This window comes from Hoplias malabaricus, chromosome 2 (assembly GCF_029633855.1).
Source record: "Hoplias malabaricus isolate fHopMal1 chromosome 2, fHopMal1.hap1, whole genome shotgun sequence".
Classification (NCBI taxonomy): Eukaryota; Metazoa; Chordata; class Actinopteri; order Characiformes; family Erythrinidae; genus Hoplias; species Hoplias malabaricus.
The window spans coordinates 59181236-59200301 of record NC_089801.1 but is presented as its reverse complement, the minus strand read 5'-3'; positions in this window follow the sequence as shown (position 1 = coordinate 59200301).

Here is a 19066-nt window from a genome sequence, read left to right as displayed (position 1 = left end):
TTAAATAAACAAAGGTGCACAATGTGTTATGATCATTTTTGAAGACTTAGAACCTTCTAGGTTAAAAAAACCAAAGCCAAAATTACAGTAGTCCGGTTGAACCAAGAGAGATTATATAGACACTGCCCTGTGCTGGCTAGAGATGATGAGGCTACAAACAAAGGCAGTGTTCAAATGATTTCCAGTGACTGCTTACATTTTAAACCATCAATAACAGGGTCATTTAATTCAGATTGACATTGCAGGTATTATATATGAATTATGATTGTTTTATATATTTTTTAGGCCCAGATTCCTACACAAGTCAGTCTGACAGAGGCTCCTCACTCCATCAGACGGTGAGTATGATTAAACATCAAAGAAGATCTGTAGTTTTTTATTTAACTGAGGTTAATGAATGTGATTGAATGTAAACTGTAATCTGTGCACTATAAGCAATCTCACCAAGAGAAAACCATGAGTCTACGTGAGTCACACATCATTATTGTCATTATTCAAATACAGAAACCATAGAGATGTATCAGAGTAAGGGTAAACATGGTTTGAGAAGCCTGATTTTAGCTGAAATGTCTCTCTGTTGGATTTCCCTCAAAATGAAGTTTCTTAAACACCACTGGCTGACTCTAATTCTCTCTCTCAGGCTCCTCTGGCTGTTGCTGAATATGAAGACTTGGAATATGACCCCCAAAACTGTCCTGTTGACCTTTCAGACCCCGTTCATTCCACAGCTCAGTTACACACAAGTCTCTCTGATTCTGGAGAAGGTCTGATGTACTCCACACTGAATTTCTGCTCTAATGACTCTACCACTGTCACCACAGCATCTCTCAGCAAGGAACAAGTCTCATGTGACTATGCTACAGTCAGACATGTCACCTGATGTATTTAGAACCATATTACCCCTTTATTCAGGTCACTTTCTGTAATCATCTGTAAATATGTTCTCAACATCTGTGTCTTCACTTCATTAACCATTTGATAACTGTGGTTTGTCTTGATTTATATTCTCACATTTGACAATAAAATTCTAAGCTCTTTCTTATTGTATTTATTATTTTATTTTATTAGTTAAACAAGTGGTGGCACTTTGGTGCAGCAGGTACTGTCTCTGTCACAGCTCCAGGGTCCTGGAGGTTGTAGGTTTGAGTCCCACTCCAAGTGACTGTCTGTGAGGAGTTTGGTGTGTTCTCCCCGTGTCCTCGTGGGTTTCCTCCCACGGTCCAAAAACACACGTTGGTAGGTGGATTGTTGACTCGAAAGTATCCACAGGTGTGTGTGTGTGTGTGTGTGTGTGTAGCCAGCCACTGGTATGCATCGTGTTGCAGTGCTTGTCCCAAAGCCTGGATAATTAGGGATTGTTTTGTCGGGAAGGGCATCCATTCCAATCTCTAACTTTCTTTAAAATAAATAAATATTGAAACATTTTGGAGAATGACAGTTACAATCCACTCATCTAAAGTCAAAACAAATAATTGAATCTAAAGTTGTACCTACTGTACTCATTGTGTCTCACCTGTAACAGTGAATTACCTCCATTAGTTACACTGTAGTTACACAGAGGGTGTTCTTGTCTAATAACAGGTTTATCTGAGACACTAAAGTACAAAATGGGACCTGAATCTAAAGTCATGCTGTCAACTTCCTCAGTTACACACCCTGTGCTGTAGGGGACAGCAGAGTGTTTCTGACACAGGCTGGTAGAGGTTGATGAAGAAAGGTGTTATCCACCATGATAATGTCTAAAGGACACTGTGATCAGCCCTTCAGTGTGGGGCTGAGAGTCCACTCTGGGTCAGTGTCCACATGGTGCTGGTCAGTGAAGTGTGGGGACAACATCAACAGTCCAGTGCAGTATGAATTCATGTCATCACTGCAGTCTTCTGTAGGAGTGCAGTCATAAGCTGATAAGATCAGTCACCCACCAAGAACAGGAAACTCAGCACACTTTTCAAACCACAGGGAACTGAGATAAACACATCTTCTTGACATTAGAACTGCAGGACTACGGCAGGCACTAATACGATCTCAGTCAGTTTAGGTTCCACTGTCAAACTTGAAAGAAATGAACAAAATCATTGTAAAAAATAAACTCTTATTGGGTGGAAATGATCAGAAACATATTTTGGGAGTTCTATCATATGTATGTATATGTATATGTTGTTTGTCTTTTTTTTTTATTTTATGTGAATTCATCAGTAAAAATATGTCACTCCATTGACATGTGTTCATATTAATTATGCCTAAAATCAGTAAAAAGACACAATGGTGGATTACAAAACTTTCCCTTTAGACACAATCACTAAAATAGGTCACAGAAACTAGTACATAATCATAACTTTACTACAACAGTCTCAGAACGAGGGACATTAGAGTCATTGATAGAAATACAATGTGTGTGTGTGTGTGTGTGTGTGTGTTGTGTTGCTTTAGAATGACAGATTCCACTGGTTTTTCTTTTGTGGACATTACAGTAATATTTGTTTTTACTGTAGGTTTTTCCCCAATCAAGGTTCAGATTGGGTACAATGTCTCCCCAGTAATTTCTGCTAACAACATCCTTGTGATTGTCTTCAACTGTCTGATGTGTTGTCTCCTGTCTGTTAGATTTTGCCAAAATTTTTATTTTTATATCATGTTATTTTAAAACAATTATGGGTGAATACTGTGGAGGGAGGGAGGCACAGTTGCTGGTTCTCCACCAGTTTCTGCTGTGTGTCCTTATCTCTTAACATTGATAGCACTTCTGTTTTGATAAAAATTACTGATTACATCTTAAAAGTTGAGTTAATACCAGCTTCATGCACTGTCTGTTTAGACGATTATATCATGCTGTCAGAACTTAAAAAAGTGTTCCCTCAATTTTGCAAAATTTCTCTAAACAAACACCATGATCACGTCTAAAGATACACCACTAAGCATCTCAGAACATTGAGAGAGAGAGAAAGAGAGAGAGAGAGAGAGAGAGAGAGAGAGAAGGGTCGGGTAGAGGAAAAAAGGAAGGTGGTGTTTGTAATGAAGTGGCTGGTCAGGAGGAAGGTCTGAGATGAACACGAGTCAAGGTTCAGATTGGGTACAATGTTTTTAGGGCCTAAAAAAGTCCTCTAATAACACCGCAGACAAATAAAACTGAGAATGCTGAGTAGAGTTTAGTACAAACTTGATGAACTGTTTTACCGTCTTTGCTTTATTGACATATTGAAATATTGATACCTCTGATACCAGACCTTTTATGCTTAAAATCAGTTCTCAAATCAAAATATTGATCATTTTGATACTTCTGTCATTTGAGGGAATGAATACCATTAACAGGAACACAGTAGAAAGTAACTGAACTATTGAGTTCTTCTCTAAATTAGATGATAACTACTTTTTCTTCCACAGTGGCCGTCAGTCACTCAGTCTGTAGATAGACACAATGGAATTGCGTAAACAGAGTCTTGTGTGGAGCTGTTTCAGCTCTGTTTCTCTTCAGTCTCTGGTGCAATCCTTTGGTGCTGCAGACCGGCACTATCCAGATACATAGGGAGAACATGTGGAGCTTTAAGCGGAGCTAAGCACTGTTACTGTTGCAGTTGCTCAAATTAATAAATAGCTGCATGAGCTCAGCATGGAGTAATGTGTATCACTGCGATTATCTCACACAGGCACAAGAGCCTAGATTTTTTCAGGTAAGGTTTCCTAAATAATGTATCATTTAAAGTGAATTACATATGAAGCTATGATTTGAAATGGACTCTTTTTTACGTTTACCAGAAATATTAGATTTATTTGCATAAAGTATCAGTATCGGATCTGTGTTGCTGATACCAGCCTGAATTTCTCAGTATCAGATCAGAAAGGTAATCACTTAGCAAAGGTAATCTACTTTGCTCTGTGACAATCACCGGCTTAGAGACAAAACACCGGTGGGCGGAGTCACATCGCTCCAGCTCCGGCCAGGCTGGATTTCATTGGTCTGAATCTTCTGCTACTCATTATTTTACATTTTAAAAGTAACACTTTTACCATTTAAACATTTGATTTTCTTTGGATGCATATTGTGTGACACAAACATCACAAATCATATTAATTTATATTAAGCATGTTTAACCTGAGCGGCACAGTGGCGCAGCAGGTAGTGGCGGAGTCACAAAGCTCCAGGAACCTGGAGGTTGTGGGATCAAGTCCCACTCCAGGTGACTGACTGAGTGTGGTGTGTTCTTCCTGTGTCCCACGGGTTTCCTCCAGGTGTTCCGGTTTCTTTCCATTGTTCAAAAACACAAATTGGTAGGTGGATTGGTGACTCAAAAGTGTCAGTAGGTGTGAGTGTGTGGTGAATGTGTGAGTGTGTGTTACCCTGTGATGGACTGGTTTGTCCCCACGTTGCATCAAATCACTCCGGGTAGGCTCCGGACCCACTGTGACCCTGAACTGGATGAGGTTGTTACAGACAATGAATGATGAATGTTTAACCTGAATTCAGTAGCGTTGATTCACTTTGGCTGCAGTCTGGAGTCCTGCAGTGGGCTCAGAGAGGGCAAGACTCACAGTGCAGTGGGTGTTCAGTGTGGGTTTGTCCAGGTCCCCACTGCCCCCAATAACCCTTCACTGGTCAGTTAGGGCATATTTTCAGCTTTGCAATAAAGATATTTCACATGTCTAACTGACAGCTCCATCTTTCTCAGAGCTGATAAAGGAAGTGGGTAATGGTTGAATTGTTATCTTTGGTTTGAGTATCTGCTTTGTTTTATATTCTTTCCCCAAAAATTGAGTCATGGAAAAGTATGTTAATAATTGCATGTGTATTACTTTGTATTTTTTGTCTGGTTTATGTTTTGTGTAAGAGACTTTTTCCAGTAATAATAGGTCAATTCTACTTATTATAAATTACTTTATATTTCTATCATTCAGTTTCATTAGTATTCAAAAAAATAAAAAATATAAATGGAGCAACAGAGGGTACACAAATATGCATACTGAACGCAAAGGTGCATCCAGACTGGGCTCATGTGCACGGTGTCAGTGAGAAGATGCAGTGCGGGGTTTAGGGATTAAACATTTAGAAAGTGATAAAAGTGAGCAGTAATCATAAAGTGTGTGAGTGATATATGGATGAATGTGTGTGCCTGTGTGTGTGTGTGCATGTGTGTGTGTGTGTGTGTGTGTGCTTGTGTGTGTGTGTGTGTGTGTGTGTGTGTGCGTGTGTGTGTGTTTAAACTCTTAACCAGTGAGAAATGCAGAACTGTAATATAACAGTAGTTACAGTTCAGTTACACGTTCAGTGCTGTAGGTGGCGGTCGACTCTTTCTGATGTAGACTTCAAACCAGAATCAGTGACATCATCAGGATTATTGAGGAATTACAGGAACATGAATATTCCTGGCAGAGTGAAGGCTGGTTCCTGCAAATATCATTTGACACAGAGCTGGTGTTTGACACTGGATCATGAAATATATAAATGATAAACACTGGTGTAATTAATAGATTGTTAAACGCATACAAAGAACATTAAACTCCACAGAAGCTGCTTCACCACAACTCACGGCCACCGTCTGTTTACTTTTAGCTGAAAGTCATTTGGAGGCATTTTCTATTGCAGTTTTGCACAAACTTATTTCACACGTCTAACTCACAGTCCTGTCTTTCTCAGAGCTGATAAAGGAAGTGGGTAACAGCTGAGTCATTATCTTTGGTTTAAAGCACATTTATGACATAGCTACAGACAGAGACCCTTGAGAGGCTCAAGGTCTGAGAGGCAATGAAGCAGATGGAGTGAACGTGAGGAGCCCTGAGATCTGTGTGAAGTTCAGTAGAGCTGCTGTGAATATGTGAGGCCTTTTTAAAACTTTGCTGTGTCTGATCCACTTTTACCAGCACAACACACACTAACACACCACCACCATGCCAGTGTCTCTGCAGCACTGAGAATGATCCACCACCTCATCACACCTGCTCTGTGGGAGATGGGCACCGAAGAACAGGGTGAAAGTGGGTAATAAAATACGTAGAGCAACAGAAGGACTACAGACTGTAATTGTACAACTACAGAGAGTTCATATATGGTTATTTATTAAATTATTTTTCATTATTCTAATTGTTAAAATGTAAAATGTAAAGGATGTAAAAGCAGCCGTCAGCCTGTTTCTCATGTGATAAATCTACACCTTAAGAAACAACCACTAACACCTAGTGGCTGTACCTGGATTTATTCGACTGTCTGTACTAAACACACCTGTCTGATTAGAGGCTTGTTTTCATGTAGTCAGAATTGCTTTTTTTATGATTTTACATTTAGTTTTCATACTTATTCAGTTATTTTGTTTCAAATGTTCTCTAAATAAACACTAAGATAAACCACTGAGCTATTTTCAGAGATGCTCATTGGTTTAGAGTGTGGTGGACTGAGAGAGAGAGGGATGGGTGGGGTAGAGGAAGCAAAGAAGGAAGATGATCATTTTCAATGAGAATGACCCTCACTGTCTCTGATCACACAGCTCTGAAAACAACACACTCCTTCTCTACACCTGAAACCTTTAACATCGTGCCGTGCTGCTCTCAGCAGGTCACATGACATAACCCCTTCATCAGGTGGTGTTTCTAATGAAGTGGCTGGTCAGGAGGAAGGTCTGAGATGAACACATGAGAGGACTGAACTTTTAGTCCTGTTTTAATGCATGGACACATTTCTCATGATTAAAGCTAGGACTGTGGTCAGATCATTATTCAGGACACTGCAGGAACAGAGCGACACGTCAAGAGCTCTTTCTCTTTACTTTAATTGGACAGTGGTCCTGGGGGGAGGAGCTTTTACTGCTGAGTTTTCCCCAAGTTTGACTTTTAACTTAATTATATTTACAAGGAAGCGATCTCACAGAGCTCTGTGCATCAGCACATAAAGCAGAAACAACCACAGCTGTGAGAGAAGAGAAGAGAAGAGAAGAGAAGAGAAGAGAAGAGAAGATAAGAAAAGAGAAGAGGAGAAGAGAAACAATTCCAGATGAAGATCTTTTTCATCATTCATATCCTCCACATTTTCTCAGGTCAGATATTTTATTTTAGTCAGTACTATGTATTATGAGTGCATATGTTGCAATGGTTTTGTAGTCATTCTTTAGTGATTCCATAGCAGTTCTGTGTTTTCATGTCTGGTTTACTCTGCTGTTTCTGTTGTGGTGTTCAGGGTCAGGGTGTGACTCTGAGGTGCTCAGTTATTCAGGAGGAAGTGTCACTATGCTCCCTGGTCTCAAGTGGTATACAAACAGGACAAGGTCTGTGTGCAGAGTCGAAAAGAGTGGCTGTGTTTTTCTAATGAAGGATCAGACGACAAGCAAAAGTGTCATTAAAGGCAGACTGAAGATGTTTTCAAATATGAATGATGATTTTGTGTTTCTGATCATAGATCTGACCACACAGGACGCTGGATTGTACAGATTTGGAGTTGGAGAGGAAAAGAGTGCAGACATTATGTTGTCAGTTCGGACAGGTGAGAAGGCATGGGTAAGCTGTTAATAAGACAACATAAAATATATGTTCAAATGGTTGTAGAAATATATATATATATATATATATATATATATATATATATATATATATATATATATATATATATATATATATATATATATATATATATATATATATATATATATATATATATATATATATATATGTGTGTGTGTGTGTGTGTGTTTATTATTTTTTTTCTGGAATGAGGAATCCTCACACAGCATTAATGGCTGAAGTGCACTTAAGCAAGGCAGTGTCAGGTTGTGTGTGCCCACTTTCCTTAGTCCACTATAGTGTGTGTGTGTGTGTGTGTGTGTTTGTGTGTGTGGGTGTGGGTGTGTGGGGGGGTGGGTGGGTGGGGGGATGTATATATGTGTGTGTATGGTCACTGCCAGAGATAAGTTACATACAGAGGCACAGTTTTGTTTTACTGTTGTGAAATGGTCACAATCAGAACGTTCTCTGGCTCTGCAATAGATGTTGGAACACTGCTGTGATGATTTGATGGCATTCAGTCACATACCACGTAAACACTGCTGACGTCAGGTGTTGGTGATTAGTTCTGAATCACAAACCCCACCTCAAACTAATCCCAGAGGAACTGGATGGAGCTCCATCACTCCACTCCATAGCCTCTGTCAGCACCACTACAAAAGCTTGGACAGGGGTGTTTTTGTTGTACTGTGACACAAACAGACTTTAGAGGGTCACAGAGATCCACTCATAATTCCATCATAGGAGCACATCTGTGCATCTAGTAAAAAGCCTTTTAAACACTAAATGTTTTAAATGGGTTTGAAAAGAACAAGTTAAGGCTAAAGGGATTTCAATTCATTCTATTCATTTGGTTATGTACATTTTTCTTGTACAAATATAAACAGAAACAATATAAATCTCCTCAGTTTTTGCCAGAACTTCTACATTCATTCCCCTGACATATAAACACTCTTACAAATAAAGGCGCTACATAATTTTTTTGAGCAATGTCATAGAGGAACCTCTTTTGGTTCCATAAAGGAAGTTGAAGCATTACAGGATGTATTGCCTGTGGTGAATTTGTGCAGTATGTCCCCTCACAGTACAGTAACCCTGTGCTACATCCAAAACTGCACCCTATTCACTATATAGTGCATCATTTTAGGGTTCTGTCAAACATACTGGACAATTTTTAGTGCATTCAAACCACCCCACAATGCACTCGATAAAACAGTGTGAAACCCATGCACACTAGTCGATAGAAGGTACTCAGCTGCATCGTTTGGTAAAAACACTCTATGATTTTAGTGGGGCATGGCCATATGTCCCAGTAAATGGGTTCTAATGACACCTCTGCAATCATTTGTAAGGCTGAAGGCACTAGTGAATGAACTGTATGTGTGTCCTTGTTTATATGTTTTGCAGACTGTTGTGGGAAAATGCAAATAAAGACAGTTTATCTGGGAGAGACCGTCACAATGAGCTGTAACTATCCACAAGAGTTTACAGACTGCTACAAAAAATTAATAAACTTCAAAGACCAGACTACTATTATAGATTTCATTTATACCGAAAAAGAAGTTCAAACTTTTAAAGTCAGCCTGATTTCAAGAAAAATTATTTGTTTATGATTGATTTTGCCACACAGAATCTATAACCTCTTAAAATGTATGTTATCAGCTATTCTCTTTAGCTTAACACTCTTTTTTAAGTCTCCTGATTGGTATCCTGTGTTGAGATGAGGATTGGACTTACCTGTAACATTAACACTAACACTAGGCATGACTTTAACCCAGAACCTAGCCCTAACCTCAAAACTAATGATAGGCATGACCCTAACTCAAAACCCAACTTATTTCTAACACTATAATTTTAGGAGCAGTGTCTGCATTTCGAGCTTTAGTGGCACAAAATCCTGACACTCTCATTTTCAGATATACACAGGTCAGACCTGTGTATTACACAATGTACCAGGGATACCAGCATGGATGGTTTATCTTCAGACCAAAAGGAAGTGAAATGTTGAACATAGGAACGTCACACTGAGTTTATGGTCTGTTTGTGTGTTTGGATTTAGTTTTGGTTGCTTACCTCTTGTAAAAATTGAACCATGAAGGAAGGAAAATAAGGCTCATATTCAACCAGAAATCAAAGGAGATCATAGAGTCAGCAATACAGGGTCTATAAACTCTAAAAACAAACCCTCTACTCTTTTGCTTTTAAAGGATAAGCAAACCCTCAATAATTCAAGTTGTGTTGTAAGTATATTCATTATTTATACTTCTGCCTGGTAGCACATCTGTTATTCTTCTTTTCAACAAAAATTGTACGTTTAGGAACTCACCTTTTATCACTTAAATAATAATAATAATAATAATAATAATAATAATAATAATAATAATAATAATAATGGTTGCCCTGTGAAGGACTGGGTGTATACAGGGTGTATTCCCGCCTTGCGCCCAATGATTACAGGTAGGCTCTGGACCCACCGCGACCCTGAATTGGATAAGCGGTTACAGATAATGAATGAATGAATGAATAATAATAATGAGTGGCACGTTGGTGCAGCAGGTAGTGTCGCAGTCACACAGGTCCAGGGGCCTGGACGTTGTGGATTCTATTCCCGCTCCAGGTGACTGTCTGTGAGGAGTTGTGTCTGCGTGGGTTTCCTTCGGGTGCTCCGGTTTCCTCCCACAGTCCAAAAACACACGTTGGTAGGTGGATTGGTGACTCAAAAGTGTCCGTAGGTGTGAGTGAATGTGTGTGTGTGTGTGTGTGTGTCTGTGTTGCCCTGTGAAAGACTGGCGCCCCCTCCAGGGTGTATTCCTGCCTTGCGCCCAATGATTCCAGGTCGGCTCTGGACCCACCGCGACCCTGAATTGGATAAGCGGTTACAGATAATGAATGAATGAATAATAATAATAATGAGAAGAAGAAGAAGAATTAGTTGAATTTATATTGCGCCTTTCACAAACCCAGGGACGTTTTACATGGCAGCTTCTTCTCTCAAAGACCTTTAAATCTTTACTGAGGTTTACCTACTGTCTTTTTCAAAGTGGACAGTGCAGTGCTTCATGGACTGTAGAAGCACACTTGGAGCTCTGTAGTGGCTCGGAGGAGCAAAGTGAATCAAAGAGTCCCACTGAAAACTGGAAGCCAGTTCTGGCTACAGACAAAGGTGGAAACCTGAGAACCTGAGAATGTGGTTAACCACAGAGGAGAGCATAGAGTTTGGTGCTAGATGCTGGGGCTCTTGATCTACTATACACAGTTTGCAGCCAGAGCTGTGATTTCCTGCACCACAGGGCTCTTCAAGTCTGGCTTTGGAGAACAAGATGTGGTTTTAGTAGCATTATCTGCATTTCGAGCTTCAGTGGCACAAACCTGACACTGTCACATTAGTCAGTGCTGGTTGACGTGTGTATTACACACTTCACTAATGATACTAAGTTGAATCTGGCAATCTCAGACTAAAAGAAAGTGAAATGTTGGAGTGAGGAAGACTATGCTGAGTTAGTTTTCAGCAAATGGAATGCAACTGACATTGTGTATTTTGTACATGATCCGAATATATTGATTTTCCATTTTTTTACATTTGATAGAAACAACAACTGAATCTCCAAGTACAACAACACTCAACCCAGCAGCAACCTACATGATCACTTCAACCCCAACAGAAACCTCTGATGAAGAATACGGTAATAACTCCCTCTTTCACACATTTCCCATGTCAAATGTGATCAGCTGGTGTTTTAAAAAATAAGTCACAGATCTGAGGAGAAATCAGAGAGGAGGATGTATGACTGTGATCATTTATGATTAATTCAGGGAATTTTTGAGGTGCCTAAGTCTCACACTGAGAAACACCAAAAGCAGTGTGTGTGTGTGTGTGTGTTTCAAGGTTTTTCAAGTGTGGTTGTGTACCCCTCCCTTGGTGCCAGTGTACTCCTGCTTGCTCTTGCCATGATTACAGCAGTCTACTGCAAAATAAAGAGCAAAGGTAAAATAATAATGTATGTATATACATTAGGAATTCACATTTTTATATTATATTTATTACAAATATATTCAGTATTCAATGTTTACGTTATGTGTATCAACAGCTCCAGAGACTATGACAAGATCTTCAATAGATGTGAGTGCAAAGCGACATCTTCTAAACACCTGTTTCTCCTCATTGTTTTCATCTAGTTATTTCTGATATTTATTACATTTTCACTTAAAATCAAAATTTGTCTTTGTTTTAGATTAAAGAAAATAACACAATTGATTTAACTCCGATCCCTCTTCAATCAAACACCAACCAATCAGATTCAGTCTACCGGAGTCTAAACCCCAAAACCAACCAATCAGATTCAGTCTACCAGAATCTAAACCCCAACACCAACCAATCAGATTCAGTTTACCAGAGTCTAAACCCCAACACCAACCAATCAGATTCAGTCTACCAGAGTCTAAACCCCAACACCAACCAATCAGATTCAGTCTACCAGAGTCTAAACCCCAACACCAACCAATCCGATGCAGTCTACCAGAGTCTAAACCCCAACACCAACCAATCAGATTCAGTCTACCAGAATTTAAACCCCAACACCAACCAATCAGATTCAGTCTACCAGAGTCTGAACCCCAACACCAACCAATCAGATTCAGTCTACCAGAGTCTAAACCCCAAAACCAACCAATCAGATTCAGTCTACTAGCGTATAAACCCCAAAACTATCCAATCAGATTCAGTCTACCAGAGTCTAAACCCCAAAACCAAGCAATCAGATTCAGTCTACCAGAGTCTAAACCCCAACACCAACCAATCAGATTCAGTCTACCACAGCCTAAACCCCAATACCAACCAATCAGATTCAGTCTACCACAGTCTAAACTATGCCCCCATTACCACCTTGTCTCCTCTTTGTACATGTACACTTACTCAGTCTCACTTCCTGCCCCCCACTACTCCCACTGTGCTTTAACACTCAGACCACCTTTGTTCCACTCACTGGACAAATGGTTGGTGTCACAGGAAGTGCAGCTCCAAATCTAGTGGAGGATTTGATGTTGGTGTTTTGTGTACAGTCACATCATTCATCGCTCTGTCGCCATCTTCTGTTTCACCTCCTTCAGCTTCAGAACATTACCAGGGCCACAGATAAATTGATGCAGGGTCAGATCATAGTGAACACACCTTGAGAACTGACAAAGCCCCTGAAAAAAACAACACACATGAAGCATTTTCTTGTCATTATTTTCTTGCAAAATTCCTTCTGTTTTAGAATTGTAAATATTTATAAAGCTTTTTTAACTCTTTGGTCTCCAGAGACCTCACCACAGACCACCTCACCCCCCACACTCACTTGTAAGCCACAGTACAACCACAGAACAAGGACAGAACTAACTGTGGAATAATGTGTTGTAATTAATGAGATTAAAGCTTTTGGTTATAGCTTTTTTTAAGTGAAATAATATGATGTAAATAAGAACTTATGCTTATGAGTTTCTAGTAAATATTTTGTTATTGTTTTAACATTATTTTGTTTCTGGATTATTATTAAACGATATCTAAAACAGAATCACTTATTGCTATATTATGTTATTAATTACTATGTTATCATCTGTTGTAAATCCGTCTCAGAAGAATGAATCTGTTACTGTTGCAAATAGAGACAAACTCCTGATTAATACTGTCCTTTCATAAAGAGTCCAGAAATATCTGGCCATTGAGTGCACATTAAACATGAATACTTTTATGTAATGAACCCACTGAGCAGCTTTTGATGAGGTTAAAGGGAGTGTTTGTCATACATTGATTTTATTGCTGTGTTACTCTCTTCCTGCTGTAGATGGCAGTAGAGCACTCTTCTGAAACAGAGCAGTACAGAGTCAACACCATGAGAGTGTGTGTAAATAACTGGGGGATTCATTCATTCATTGTCTCTAAGAGTTTATCCAGTTCAGAGTCATGATATGTCCAGAGCCTACATGGAAACACTGGATATAAGGCAGAAACACATCCTGTAGGGGGTGGCAGTACATCACAGGGCACCACACACTCACACTCCCTACTCCCTGCATAGAACAATTAATTAATCTCTTAATTAATTACACAGTACAAGACACATATCTAAAAAGTTGTAGACTGGGCCTCAGTTGGGATCATCATTTCCTACTGGATAAAATATTACAACCTCCCAAGTGCACTATAAAGAGAGTAGCCCAGACAGCAAGAAAACGGCAGACAATGGTTAGTCCACTGAGGGAAAAGAGGTTAAACCAAATGCTACTTTTTTAGCAATGTTACTATCACAGTCCAATTTAATAACTTTTTATTTTGCTTTTATTTTCCATAATAAAAGTCTCTGTGTATTTAATATCTGTTTAGATTAAAAAACTAGGTAGATGTTGTACAGGACAGTAATCTGATATATTCTCACTGTCTGAAAATTATTGAAAATACCTTCACAGACAGATTACTCTAGTGTTTAAAGTAAACTCACCTGATTCCATATATTTGTACAAACAGTTGTTGATCTAAAGTAAAATCTAAAACAGAGCACACTGCAATATCACTGCCACAGCCACAACAACCAGAGCATCTCAACCAATGAGAGCTTTAAATGTGGCCTGGATATCTCTAGGCGGCACGGTGTGTTCCTGCATTGTGTTCAGTGATTCCGGGTAGGCTCCTGACACACCGCGACCCTGAACTGCATAATGGTTACAGACAATGAATGAATGAATATGTCAAACTTCCCCTCTCCCTGTGAGCTCCTTTCAAGGGTCTGAAAATGTCCTTTGGCAATAACACCGCAGACAAATAAAACTGAGAGTGCTGAGGAGAGTTTCGTACAAACTTGATGAACTGTTTTACCGTCTTAGCTCTAGTGTGGATCGATATTGAAATATTGATACCTCTGATACCAGACCTTTATGCTCTAAAATCGATTCTCAAATCAAAATATTGATCATTTTGATACTTCAGGAACTCAGTGGAATGTAACTGATCTATTGAGATCTTTTCTAAATGATATGATGGGAACTACTTTTGCTTCCACAGTGGCAGTCAGTCACTCAGTCTGTAGATAGACACAATGGCAGAGTGTAAACAGAGTCGTGGGTGGAGCTATTTCAGCTCTGTCTCTCTTCAGTCTCTGGTAGGGTCCTTCAGTGCTGCAAACCGGCACTATCCAAGTACATAGGGAGAACATGTGGAGTTTTAAGCGGAGCTAAGCACTGTTTATTTTGGATTAGTTCAAATTTATTAATACTGTTGTGAAATAAATACATGCTTCAAAAAATACCTGCATGAGCTCAGTATGGAGTAATGTGTTATTCAGGTAAGTTTCCCTAAAGAATGTATCATTTAAAGTAAATTACATATGAAGCTATGAGTTGAAATACACTCCTTTTTTTAGATTTACCAGACACATTAGGTGTATTTGCGCAAAGTATCGGTATCGGATCTGTGTTGCCGATACCAGCCTGAATTTTACTTAGTATCAGATTGAAAAGGTAATCGCTGATATCAAATATTTCTACTTTGCTCTGTGACGGTCACCTCTCGCAGCTCAGAAACAGAACTCTGGTGGGAGTCACATCTCTCCAGATCCGCCCCGGCAGCATTTCACTGGTCTACACCTTCTACAAGTCATTATTTCACCTTTTTAAAGGGAACAATTTTGAGGTTTAAAATTGTGGTTTTCTGTGGATCTGAGGTTGTGAGACACAAACATCACAAAGTGACTCATTTGTTTCTCAGTATTTTCTGAAATAGAATATTTTTAATAATTACAGTTAAACGTGTGAATGTAAAATGTGAAAGTATGTGAATGTGACCCTGTGCATAAAGTGTTTTATCATATTAATTTATATGTTTAACCTGAGGTGGCATGGTGGTGTGTGTGTGTGTGTGTGCGTGTGTGTGTGTGTGTGTGTGTGATATGAGAAACAATACACATCAAACACAAAGTCTTTCTGTAAGAGTTCAGTGCCAGAACTGAAGACAGAAGGTAAAACTGAGTGGGTGAATTCAGGAAGATTCTCACTATTTGATAACACCAGGGCTGCATTTTTTTCTGTGATGATCACAAACCTCACAGTAGAAGATTCTGGAGTGTGTAGGTCATATCAGCTGCAGTGTACTCAATGCCACAGCTGTGGAACTGAATTTAGAGAAAAGTGAGTATCTCCATCACTACAGCAGTTTATTAACTTGCTCTTATTTGGGCTTGATCTTGGTCTCTCTCTCTCTCTCTCTCTCTCTCTCTCTCTCTCTCGGACTCATTTTTGACATTTTCAGTTCAATTTTTTATAGCTACATTTGTTACATGTTTGAGGCCAATTTAAAGACTGAATTTTGCAATATTATTGTGATCGACAAAGATTAAGCTTCATCTTATACACATTAACTATATTTATTTCCACATTTGTTGCACAACAACTGGAACAAAAACACTTTGTATCCTGTGAGCACAGGTAAACTCTCCTGCAGTTGTGGTTTGAAAAATATCAGAATATAGCATTGATTTTGTAAGTAAACCAGTAATGTCATTGTTCTGATCGTGGTATTTATAACTGACAGATCCAGATGGTGGAAGGAGAACCTCAGTTGTAAATATCCACAGTCACTCAGAATTCACTCCACATTTCTCTGCAGGACTCTAGGCAGTGGTGATTGTCGTCATAAAACAAAACTTACAGTAGGCCGGTTGAACCAAGAGAGATTATATAGACACTGCCCTGTGCTGGCTAGAGATGATGAGGCTAGAAGCTAAAGCAGTGTTCAAATGATTTCCAGTGACTGCTTACATCTTAAACAATCAATAACATTATTTAATGTTTATATATTTGTCATTTTATATGTGTAATTTAATTCATATTAATTAATATTGACATTGCAGGTATTATATATTAATTATTATTTTTTGGTGTATTTTTTAGGCCCAGATTCCTACATGAATAAGTCTGACAGAGGCTCCACACTCCATCAGACAGTGAGTATAATTAAACATCAAAGCAGATCTGTAGTTTTTTTTATAAAACTGACGTTAATGAATTTGACTGGATGTAAACTGTAATCTGTGGAACATAAGCAATCTCAGCACGAGAAAACCATGAGTCTACGTGAGTCACACATCATTATTGTCATTATTCAGTTTAGTTTATGAACATGCTCAGATACAGAAACCAAAGAGATGTATCAGAGCAATAGTAAACATGGAAGCCTGATTGCAGCCAAAAAAGTGTTTCCCTCAAAATGAAGCTCCTTACACACCACTCACTGACTCTAATTCTCTCTTTCAGGCTCCACTGGCTGATGCTGAATATGAAGAGATTAAAGACCCCAAAACTGCCCTGGTGACCTTTCAGACCCCGTTTATTCCACAGCTCATTTACCCATAAGTCTCTCTGATTCTGCAGTCTGATGTACTCCACACTGAATTTCAGCTCTACCGACTCTACCACTGACACCACAGCATCTCTCACCAAGGAACAAGTCTCATGTGACTATGCTACAGTCAGACATGTCACCTGATGTAGTTAGAGTCATATTACCCCTTTATTCAGGTCACTTTCTGTAATCATCTGTAAATATGTTCTCAACATCTGTGTCTTCACTTCATTAATCATTTGATACCTGTGGTTTGTCTTGATTTATTTTCTCACATTTGACAATGTAATTCTAAGCTCTTTCTTATGAATGATGTCTTTTTTTATTTATTGTTTTATTTTATTAGATAAAATAGTGATGGCACTGTGGTGCAGCAGGTGCTGCCTCTGTCACAGCTCCAGGGACCTGGAGGTTGTAGGTTTGAGTCCCGCTCCAGGTGACTGTCTGTGTGGTGTTTGGTGTGTTCTCCCCGTGTCCTCGTGGGTTTCCTCCGGGTGCTCCGGTTTCCTCCCACAGTCCAAAAACACATGTTGGTAGGTGGACTGACGACTCAAAAGTATCCACAGGTGTAAGTGTGTGTGTGTGTGTGTGTGTGTGTGTAGCTAGCCACTGGTATGCATCGTGTTGCAGTGCTGGTCCCAAAGCCTGGATAATTAGGGATGGTTTTGTCGGGAAGGGCATCCGTTCCAATCTCTAACTTCCTTTAAAATAAATAAATATTGAAACATTTTGGAGAATGACAGTTACAATCCACTCATCTAAAGTCAAAACAAATAATTGAATCTAAAGTTGTACCTACTGTACTCATTGTGTCTCACCTGTAACTGTGAATAATCACCATTAGTTACACTGTAGTTACACAGAGGGTGTTCTTGTCTAATAACAGGTTTATCTGAGACACTAAAGTACAAAATGGGACCTGAATCTAAAGTCATGCTCTAAGCTTCCTCAGTTACACACCCTGTGCTGTAGGGGACAGCAGAGTGTTTCTGACACAAGCTGGTAGAGGTTGATGAAGAAAGGTGTTATCCACCATCATATTGTCTAATGGACACTGTGTTCACCCCCTCAGTGTGGGGCTGAGAGTCCACTCTGGGTCAGTGCCCACATGGTGCTGGTCAGTGAAGTGTGGGGACAACATCAACAGTCCAGTGCAGTATGAATTCTTGTCATCACTGCAGTCTTCTGTAGGAGTGCAGTCATAAGCTGATAAGGTCAGTCACCCACCAAGAGCAGGAAATTCAGCACACTTTTCAAACCACAGGGAACTGAGATAAACACATCCTATTGACATTAGAACTGCAGGACTACGGCAGGCACTAATACGATCTCAGTCAGTTTAGGTTCCACTGTCAAACTTGAAAGAAATGAACAAAATCATTGTAAAAAACAAACAATGGGTGGAAATGATTTAGGAATTTGGGAATATGTATCAGTTATTTGTCTTTTTTTTATTTTATGTGAATTCATCAGTAAAAATGTCACTCCATTGACACGTGTTCATATTAATTATGCCTAAAATCAGTAAAAAGACACAATGGTGGATTACAACACTTTCTCTTTAGACACAATCACTAAAATAGGTCACAGAAACTAGTACATAATCATAACTTTACTACAACAGTCTCAGAACAAGTGATATTAGAGTCATTGACAGAAATAAGATGTGTGAATGTGTGTGTGTGTGTGTGTGTGTGTGTTGTGTTGCTTTAGAATGACAGATTCCACTGGTTTTTCTTTTGTGGACATTACAGTAATATTTGTTTTTACTGTAGGTTTTTCCCCAATCAAGGTTCAGATTGGGTACAATGTCTCCCCAGTAATTTCTGCTAACAACATCCTTGTGATTGTCTTCAACTGTCTGATGTGTTGTCTCCTGTCTGTTAGATGTTGCCAAAATTATTATTCTGTATCATGTTATTTTAAAACAATTATGGGTGAATACTGTGGAGGGAGGGAGGCACAGTTGCTGGTTCTCCACCAGTTTCTGCTGTGTGTCCTTATCTCTTAACATTGATAGCACTTCTGTTTTGATAAAAAATTACTGATTACATCTTTAAAGTGGAGTTAATACCAGCTTCATGCACTGTCTGTTTAGACGATTATATCATGCTGTCAGAACTTAAAAAAGTGTTCCCTCAATTTTGCAAAATTTCTCTAAACAAACACCATGATCACGTCTAAAGATACACCACTAAGCATCTCAGAACATTGAGA